The sequence below is a fragment of the Scyliorhinus torazame genome, chromosome 26 (genome assembly GCF_047496885.1).
Source record: "Scyliorhinus torazame isolate Kashiwa2021f chromosome 26, sScyTor2.1, whole genome shotgun sequence".
Lineage (NCBI taxonomy): Eukaryota > Metazoa > Chordata > Chondrichthyes > Carcharhiniformes > Scyliorhinidae > Scyliorhinus > Scyliorhinus torazame.
The window spans coordinates 36,428,643-36,438,812 of record NC_092732.1 but is presented as its reverse complement, the minus strand read 5'-3'; positions in this window follow the sequence as shown (position 1 = coordinate 36,438,812).

The following is a 10,170-nucleotide window of genomic DNA, read 5'->3' as shown; positions in this document are numbered from 1 at the left end:
AGTATTTACAGAGAGTCCCCGGGGAGTGTGTCAGTATTTACAGGGGGGTCCCCGGGGAGTGTGTCAGTATTTACAGGGGGATCCCCGGGGAGTGTGTCAGAATTTACAGGGGGCCCCGGGGAGTGTGTCAGTATTTACAGGGGGGGTACCGGTGAGTGTGTCAGTATTTACAGGGGGGTCCCCGGGGAGTGTGTCAGTATTTACAGGGGTCCCCGGGGAGTGTGTCAGTATTTACAGGGGGCCCCGGGGAGTGTGTCAGTATTTACAGGGGGGTCCCCGGGGAGTGTGTCAGTATTTACAGGGGGGTCCCCGGGGAGTGTGTCAGTATTTACAGGGGGGTCCCCGGGGAGTGTGTCAGTATTTACAGGGGTCCCCGGGGAGTGTGCCAGTATTTACAGGGGTCCCCGGGGAGTGTGTCAGTATTTACAGGGTGTCCCTGGGGAGTGTGTCAGTATTTACAGGGTGTCCCCGGGGAGTGTGTCAGTATTTACAGGGTGTACCCGGGGAGTGTGTCAGTATTTACAGGGAGTCCCCGGGGAGTGTGTCAGTATTTACAGAGAGTCCCCGGGGAGTGTGTCAGTATTTACAGGGGGGTCCCCGGGGAGTGTGTCAGTATTTACAGGGGGGTCCCCGGGGAGTGTGTCAGTATTTACAGGGGGGTCCCCGGGGAGTGTGTCAGTATTTACAGGGGTCCCCGGGGAGTGTGCCAGTATTTACAGGGGTCCCCGGGGAGTGTGTCAGTATTTACAGGGGGGTCCCCGGGGAGTGTGTCAGTATTTACAGGGGGGTCCCCGGGGAGTGTGTCAGTATTTACAGGGGGGTCCCCGGGGAGTGTGTCAGAATTTACAGGGGGCCCCGGGGAGTGTGTCAGTATTTACAGTGGGTCCCCGGGGAGTGTGTCAGTATTTACAGGGGGGTCCCCGGGGAGTGTGTCAGTATTTACAGGGGGATCCCCGGGGAGTGTGTCAGTATTTACAGGGGGGTCCCCGGGGAGTGTGTCAGTATTTACAGGGGAGACCCCGGTGAGTGTGTCAGTATTTACAGGGGGTCCCCGGGGAGTGTGTCAGTATTTACAGGGGGGTCCCCGGGGAGTGTGTCAGTATTTACAGGGGGCCCCGGGGAGTGTGTCAGTATTTACAGGGGGGTCCCCGGGGAGTGTGTCAGTATTTACAGGGGAGACCCCGGGGAGTGTGTCAGTATTTACAGGGGGGTCCCCGGGGAGTGTGTCAGTATTTACAGGGGGTCCCCGGGGAGTGTGTCAGTATTTACAGGGGGGTCCCCGGGGAGTGTGTCAGTATTTACAGGGGGGTCCCCGGGGAGTGTGTCAGTATTCACAGGGGGGTCCACGGGGAGTGTGTCAGTATTTACAGGGGGGTCCCCGGGGAGTGTGTCAGTATTTACAGGGGGGTCCCCGGGGAGTCTGTCAGTATTTACAGGGGGGTCCCCGGAGAGTGTGTCAGTATTTACAGGGGGGTCCCCGGGGAGTGTGTCAGTATTTACAGGGGGGTCCCCGGGGAGTGTGTCAGAATTTACAGGGGGCCCCGGGGACTGTGTCAGTATTTACAGGGGGTCCCCGGGGAGTGTGTCAGTATTTACAGAGAGTCCCCGGGGAGTGTGTCAGTATTTACAGGGGGGTCCCCGGGGAGATGTGCAGGATTTACAGGGGGATCCCCGGGGAGTGTGTCAGAATTTACAGGGGGCCCCGGGGAGTGTGTCAGTATTTACAGGGGGTCCCCGGGGAGTGTGTCAGTATTTACAGAGAGTCCCCGGGGAGTGTGTCAGTATTTACAGGGGGGTCCCCGGGGAGTGTGTCAGTATTTACAGAGGGATCCCCGGGGAGTGTGTCAGAATTTACAGGGGGCCCCGGGGAGTGTGTCAGTATTTACAGGGGGGTCCCCGGGGAGTGTGTCAGTATTTACAGGGGGGTCCCCGGGGAGTGTGTCAGTATTTACAGGGGGGTCCCCGGGGAGTGTGTCAGTATTTACAGGGGTCCCCGGGGAGTGTGTCAGTATTTATAGGGGTCCCCGGGGAGTGTGTCAGTATTTACAGGGTGTCCCCGGGGAGTGTGTCAGTATTTACAGGGTGTCCCCGGGGAGTGTGTCAGTATTTACAGAGAGACCCCGGGGAGTGTGTCAGTATTTACAGAGAGACCCCGGGGAGTGTGTCAGTATTTACAGGGGGGTCCCCGGGGAGTGTGTCAGTATTTACAGGGTGTGCCCGGGGAATGTGTCAGTATTTACAGGGCGTGCCCGGGGAATGTGTCAGTATTTACAGGGTGTGGCAGGGAGTCCCGCGCGCGGAGTGTGTCTGTCTTTACAGGGTATTTACAGGGGGTCCCCGGGGAGTGTGTCAGTATTTACAGGGTGTTCCCCGGGGAGTGTGTCAGTATTTACAGGGTGTGCACGGGGAATGTGTCAGTATTTACAGGGTGTGCCCGGGGGAGTGTCAGTATTTACAGGGGGTCCCCGGGGAGTGTGTCAGTATTTACAGGGGGGTCCCCGGGGAGTGTGTCAGTATTTACAGGGGGGTCCACGGGGAGTGTGTCAGTATTTACAGGGGTCCCCGGGGAGTGTGCCAGTATTTACAGGGGTCCCCGGGGAGTGTGTCAGTATTTACAGGGGGGTCCCCGGGGAGTGTGTCAGTATTTACAGAGGGGTCCCCGGGGAGTGTGTCAGTATTTACAGGGGGGTCCCCGGGGAGTGTGTCAGAATTTACAGGGGGCCCCGGGGAGTGTGTCAGTATTTACAGTGGGTCCCCGGGGAGTGTGTCAGTATTTACAGGGGGGTCCCCGGGGAGTGTGTCAGTATTTACAGGGGAATCCCCGGGGAGTGTGTCAGTATTTACAGGGGGGTCCCCGGGGAGTGTGTCAGTATTTACAGGGGAGACCCCGGGGAGTGTGTCAGTATTTACAGGGGGTCCCCGGGGAGTGTGTTAGTATTTACAGGGGGGTCCCCGGGGAGTGTGTCAGTATTTACAGGGGGCCCCGGGGAGTGTGTCAGTATTTACAGGGGGGTCCCCGGGGAGTGTGTCAGTATTTACAGGGGAGACCCCGGGGAGTGTGTCAGTATTTACAGGGGGGTCCCCGGGGAGTGTGTCAGTATTTACAGGGGGGTCCCCGGGGAGTGTGTCAGTATTTACAGGGGGGTCCCCGGGGAGTGTGTCAGTATTTACAGGGGGGTCCCCGGGGAGTGTGTCAGTATTCACAGGGGGGTCCCCGGGGAGTGTGTCAGTATTTACAGGGGGGTCCCCGGGGAGTGTGTCAGTATTTACAGGGGGGTCCCCGGGGAGTGTGTCAGTATTTACAGGGGGGTCCCCGGAGAGTGTGTCAGTATTTACAGGGGGGTCCCCAGGGAGTGTGTCAGTATTTACAGGGGGGTCCCCGGGGAGTGTGTCAGAATTTACAGGGGGCCCCGGGGAGTGTGTCAGTATTTACAGGGGGTCCCCGGGGAGTGTGTCAGTATTTACAGAGAGTCCCCGGGGAGTGTGTCAGTATTTACAGGGGGGTCCCCGGGGAGTGTGTCAGTCTTTACAGGGGGATCCCCGGGGAGTGTGTCAGAATTTACAGGGGGCCCCGGGGAGTGTGTCAGTATTTACAGGGGGGTCCCCGGGGAGTGTGTTAGTATTTACAGGGGGGTCCCCGGGGAGTGTGTCAGTATTTACAGGGGGGTCCCCGGGGAGTGTGTCAGTATTTACAGGTGTCCCCGGGGAGTGTGTCAGTATTTACAGGGGTCCCCGGGGAGTGTGTCAGTATTTACAGGGTGTCCCCGGGGAGTGTGTCAGTATTTACAGGGTGTCCCCGGGGAGTGTGACAGTATTTACAGAGAGACCCCGGGGAGTGTGTCAGTATTTACAGAGAGACCCCGGGGAGTGTGTCAGTATTTACAGGGGGGTCTCCGGGGAGTGTGTCAGTATTTACAGGGTGTGCCCGGGGAATGTGTCAGTATTTACAGGGGGTCCCCGGGGAGTGTGTCAGTATTTACAGGGGGGTCCCCGGGGAGTGTGTGAGTATTTACAGGGGGGTCCCCGGGGAGTGTGTCAGTATTTACAGGGGGGTCCCCGGGGAGTGTGTCAGAATTTACAGGGGGCCCCGGGGAGTGTGTCAGTATTTACAGGGGGTCCCCGGGGAGTGTGTCAGTATTTACAGAGAGTCCCCGGGGAGTGTGTCAGTATTTACAGGGGGGTCCCCGGGGAGTGTGTCAGTATTTACAGGGGGATCCCCGGGGAGTGTGTCAGAATTTACAGGGGGCCCCGGGGAGTGTGTCAGTATTTACAGGGGGGTCCCCGGGGAGTGTGTCAGTATTTACAGGGGGGTCCCCGGGGAGTGTGTCAGTATTTACAGGGGTCCCCGGGGAGTGTGTCAGTATTTACAGGGGTCCCCGGGGAGTGTGTCAGTATTTACAGGGTGTCCCCGGGGAGTGTGTCAGTATTTACAGGGTGTCCCCGGGGAGTGTGTCAGTATTTACAGAGAGACCCCGGGGAGTGTGTCAGTATTTACAGAGAGACCCCGGGGAGTGTGTCAGTATTTACAGGGGGGTCCCCGGGGAGTGTGTCAGAATTTACAGGGGGCCCCGGGGAGTGTGTCAGTATTTACAGGGGGGTCCCCGGGGAGTGTGTCAGTATTTACAGGGGGGTCCCCGGGGAGTGTGTCAGTATTTACAGGGGTCCCCGGGGAGTGTGTCAGTATTTACAGGGGTCCCCGGGGAGTGTGTCAGTATTTACAGGGTGTCCCCGGGGAGTGTGTCAGTATTTACAGGGTGTCCCCGGGGAGTGTGTCAGTATTTACAGAGAGACCCCGGGGAGTGTGTCAGTATTTACAGAGAGACCCCGGGGAGTGTGTCAGTATTTACAGGGGGGTCCCCGGGGAGTGTGTCAGTATTTACAGGGTGTGCCCGGGGAATGTGTCAGTATTTACAGGGCGTGCCCGGGGAATGTGTCAGTATTTACAGGGTGTGGCAGGGAGTCCCGCGCGCGGAGTGTGTCGGTATTTACAGGGTATTTACAGGGGGTCCCCGGGGAGTGTGTCAGTATTTACAGGGTGTTCCCGGGGAGTGTGTCAGTATTTACAGGGTGTGCACGGGGAATGTGTCAGTATTTACAGGGTGTGCCCGGGGGAGTGTCAGTATTTACAGGGTGTTCCCCGGGGAGTGTGTCAGTATTTACAGTAGGATTCCGAGGAGTGTGTCAGTATTTACAAGGGGGTCCCCGGAGAGTGTGTCAGTATTTATAGGGGAGACCCCGGGGAGTGTGTCAGTATTTACAGGGGAGTCCCCGGGGAGCGTGTCAGTATTTACAGGGGGGTACCGGTGAGTGTGTCAGTATTTACAGGGGAGTCCCCGGGGAGTGTGTCAGTATTTACAGGGGAGTCCCCGGGGAGTGTGTCAGTATTTACAGGGGTCCCCGGGGAGTGTGTCAGTATTTACAGGGGGGTCCCCGGGGAGTGTGTCAGTATTTACAGGGGTCCCCGGGGAGTGTGTCAGTATTTACAGGGGGTCCCCGGGGAGTGTGTCAGTATTTACAGGGGGTCCCCGGGGAGTGTGTCAGTATTTACAGGGAGTCCCCGGGGAGTGTGTCAGTATTTATAGGGGAGACCCCGGGGAGTGTGTCAGTATTTACAGGGGGGTACCGGTGAGTGTGTCAGTATTTACAGGGGAGTCCCCGGGGAGTGTGTCAGTATTTACAGGGGTCCCCGGGGAGTGTGTCAGTATTTACAGGGAGTCCCCGGGGAGTGTGTCAGTATTTATAGGGGAGACCCCGGGGAGTGTGTCAGTATTTACAGGGGAGTCCCCGGGGAGCGTGTCAGTATTTACAGGGGGGGTCCCCGGGGAGTGTGTCAGTATTTATAGGGGAGACCCCGGGGAGTGTGTCAGTATTTATAGGGGAGACCCCGGGGAGTGTGTCAGTATTTACATGGGAGTCCCCGGGGAGCGTGTCAGTATTTACAGGGGGGGTACCGGTGAGTGTGTCAGTATTTACAGGGGAGTCCCCGGGGAGTGTGTCAGTATTTACAGGGGGTCCCCGGGGAGTGTGTCAGTATTTACAGGGGGTCCCCGGGGAGTGTGTCAGTATTTACAGGGTGTCCCCGGGGAGTGTGTCAGTATTTACAGGGCGTGCCCGGGGAATGTGTCAGTATTTACAGGGTGTGGCAGGGAGTCCCGCGCGCGGAGTGTGTCTGTATTTACAGGGTATTTACAGGGGGTCCCCGGGGAGTGTGTCAGTATTTACAGGGTGTTCCCCGGGGAGTGTGTCAGTATTTACAGGGTGTGCACGGGGAATGTGTCAGTATTTACAGGGTGTGCCCGGGGGAGTGTCAGTATTTACAGGGTGTTCCCCGGGGAGTGTGTCAGTATTTACAGTAGGATTCCGAGGAGTGTGTCAGTATTTACAAGGGGGTCCCCGGAGAGTGTGTCAGTATTTATAGGGGAGACCCCGGGGAGTGTGTCAGTATTTACAGGGGAGTCCCCGGGGAGCGTGTCAGTATTTACAGGGGGGTACCGGTGAGTGTGTCAGTATTTACAGGGGGGTTCTCGGGGAGTGTGTCAGTATTTACAGGGGTCCCCGGGGAGTGTGTCAGTATTTACAGGGGGTCCCCGGGGAGTGTGTCAGTATTTACAGGGGGTCCCCGGGGAGTGTGTCAGTATTTACAGGGAGTCCCCGGGGAGTGTGTCAGTATTTATAGGGGAGACCCCGGGGAGTGTGTCAGTATTTACAGGGGGGTACCGGTGAGCGTGTCAGTATTTACAGGGGGGGTCCCCGGGGAGTGTGTCAGTATTTATAGGGGAGACCCCGGGGAGTGTGTCAGTATTTATAGGGGAGACCCCGGGGAGTGTGTCAGTATTTACATGGGAGTCCCCGGGGAGCGTGTCAGTATTTACAGGGGGGTACCGGTGAGTGTGTCAGTATTTACAGGGGAGACCCCGGGGAGTGTGTCAGTGTTTACAGGGGAGTCCCCGGGGAGTCTGTCAGTATTTACAGGGGGTCCCCGGGGAGTGTGTCAGTATTTACAGGGTGTCCCCGGGGAGTGTGTCAGTATTTACAGAGAGACCCCGGGGAGTGTGTCAGTATTTACAGGGGAGTCCCCGGGGAGTCTGTCAGTATTTACAGGGGGTCCCCGGGGAGTGTGTCAGTATTTACAGGGTGTCCCCGGGGAGTGTGTCAGTATTTACAGAGAGACCCCGGGGAGTGTGTCAGTATTTACAGGGGGGTCCTGGGGGAGTGTGTCAGTATTTACAGAGAGACCCGGGGAGTGTGCAAGAGATTCACAATATCTATTTGTTAATATAATCGTTTCAATAAATTCTAGATCTATGTTCCACCGAGTGTAGTCATTATTGTGAGCTTTCTGTTCCCAGACTTCCTGTTGATATGCAAGAGTAGGATAATATTCACCATGACACCATAAGGCATAGGAGCAGAATTAGGCCACTCGGCCCATCAAGTCTGCTCCGCCATTCAATCATGGCTGATATTTTTCTCATCCCCATTCTCCCATAACCCCTGATTAATCAGGAACCTATCTAATCCTGTCTTAAAGACACTCGTTGATTGGGCCTCCATAGCCTTCTGCGGCAAAGAGTTCCACAGATTCACCACCCTCTGGCTGAAGAAATTCCTCATCTCTGTTTTAAAGGATCGTCCCTTTAGTCTGAGATGGTGTCCCCTCTGCTTCTAGTTTTTCCTACAAGTGGAAACATCCTCTCCACGTCCACTCTATCCAGGCCACGCAGTATCCTGTAAATTTCAATAAGATCACCCCTCATCCTTCTAAGCTCCAGCGAGTACAGACCCAGAGTTCTCAACCGTTCTTCACACGACAAGCTCTTCATTCCAGGGATCATTCTTGTGAACCTCCTCTGGACCCTTTCCAAGGCCAGCACATCCTTCCTGAGATACGGGGCTCAAAACTGTTCACAATACTCCAAATGGGGTCTGACCAGAGCCTTGTACAGCCTCAGAGGTACATCCCTGGTCTTGTATTCTAACCCTCTTGACATGAATGCTAACATTGCATTTGCCTTCTGTCATGTGAGAGTACCTTTAAGACATGGATGTTTAAGCAATGTACCTTTAAGAAAACAGTGATGTCAGAGAGTGGGTGGAGCCGAGCTCAGGTCAGCCATTTTGAAGTTGCAGTTTGGAGGAAGAGAGCTTGGGGAATGTCTGTGCTTGCAGTGAGCTGGATCTCTGCCATGAAAGACTATCTCTGGATCATTTGCGTGATTTAAACTCATAATAGTAAAGCCTTTAACCTTATGTGATTCTGTTTAAAGGTGTTAAGTCTCTTGGAAGTTTGAAGGAACATTTTGAGGAATTATTTAGTGTTGTAAATCTTTGAAGTCAGGGATGTTAAGAGATCCAATGGTTATTTAAGATGTTAAGTTGAGTTCATGGAATAAACATTGTTTTGTGTTTAAAAACCCACGTGTCCATAATTGTAATCCCACACCTGGGGAACAAGCCGTGTGCTCGGAAAAGCAACAAATACATTAAAGGGGGGGGTTGGTTGAACTCCATGATACATTTTGGGGTTCTGAAAACGTCCCGCCCATAACACTTCCTAACTGCCGACTGAACCTGCACGTTAACCTTAAGAGAATCGTGAACAAGGACTTCCAAGTTTGTTCTTCAGAATTCGTTTTTGTTAAATTTAGGGTACCCAATTGATTTTTCTTTCCAATTAAGGGGCAATTTAGCGCGGCCAACCCACCTCCCCTGCACATCTTTGGGTTGTGGGGGCGAAACCCACGCAGACACGGGAAGAAAGAATGTACAAACTCCACACGGACAGTGACTCGGAGCCGGGATCGAACCTGGGACCTCGGCGCCGTGAGGCAGCAGTGCGAACCACTGTGCCACCGTGCTGCCCTGTTTTTCAGATTTCTGAACCCTTTCCCACTTAGAAAATAGTCTATGCCTTTATTCTTCCTGACAAAAGAGCATAACCTCACACTTTTCCACATTGTATTCCATCTGCCCAATCTCCTAGCCTGCCCAGGTCCTTCTGCAGCCCCCCTTGCTTCCTCAATACTCCCTGCCCCTCTGTATATCTTTGAATCAATCTGCAAACTCAGCAACAGGGCCCTCAGTTCCTTCTTCCAGGCCGATACTAATTATAAATCTATCTATCGCCTCCTTAAAAGTTGTTTCGTGTAGAGAATTCCACAGATTCACCACCCCTCGAGTGAAGTAACTCTTCCTCATTTCGGTTTTAAGTCTGCCACCCGCTGGCCTAAAACCGGGGCGCCTCGTCCTCGAATATCCAGCAAGGGGAAATCTCGGCTCTTCGTCGGCCCTGTCTATTCCCTTCAGCATCGTACACACCTCAATTCGATCGCCTCTCATTGTTATAACCTCCAGAGAGTACAGACCTAAACTGCTCAATCCCTCTCCGTCAGAGAGGTCCTTTCATCCCCGGAATCAATCCCCGGGCCTTCGCTGAACCTCCTCGAACGCACTTGCAGCCTTCCCCAAGTAAGGGGGACCAAAACTGCGCGCGGTTGGTTCGCGAATCTGGAAGACGGAGCTACTTGGGAGCAGGGGTTGGGGGGGGGGGGGGGCTGAGATTCAACTCAGAACTCATTGCTCCGGGGTGAAGGGATTGGAGGAAACGGCTGGAGGCGTCCTGGGTCAGGGGATTAAAAGGGGGAGCCCAGAAGCCGTTTGGACCACACGGGTGAGCAAGGACTCGGGCGCAGAGCGGGGGTGGCATCTTTGGGGAGACGGTGGGGTACTGGCAATGTCGCCGGGCCGGTCATCCAGGGGCCCTAGTGGGGGGTCACGGGTTCGAATCCCCCCCCCCCCCCCCCCCCCCCCCTCCAGCGGGGCCGCCGGTGCAATTTAAAATCGATGAATAAAGTCCGGAATCGAATACCGAGTCTGGGAAACGGCAACCGCGAGGGCGATCCCGTCCCTCTGGAAATAGCCGAGAGCGATGCTCCGTTCGAGGGGTAGTTAGGGACGGCCAGTCAATGCTGGTCCCTCCCCCAGCGTGGCCCCACATTCCATGTATGAATAAATAAGAAAAGGCTCAGGGCCGCAGGCAGACCCACCTCGTTCCTGCAATCGCGATCCTGGCCTCCCACACGCCCCCCTCCCCCCGATTTTAACCACCCCCGCAGAACCGGGCTCCGCAAGCCCCTCCCGAAATCTCCCTCAAGCGGGACGTACCCATGG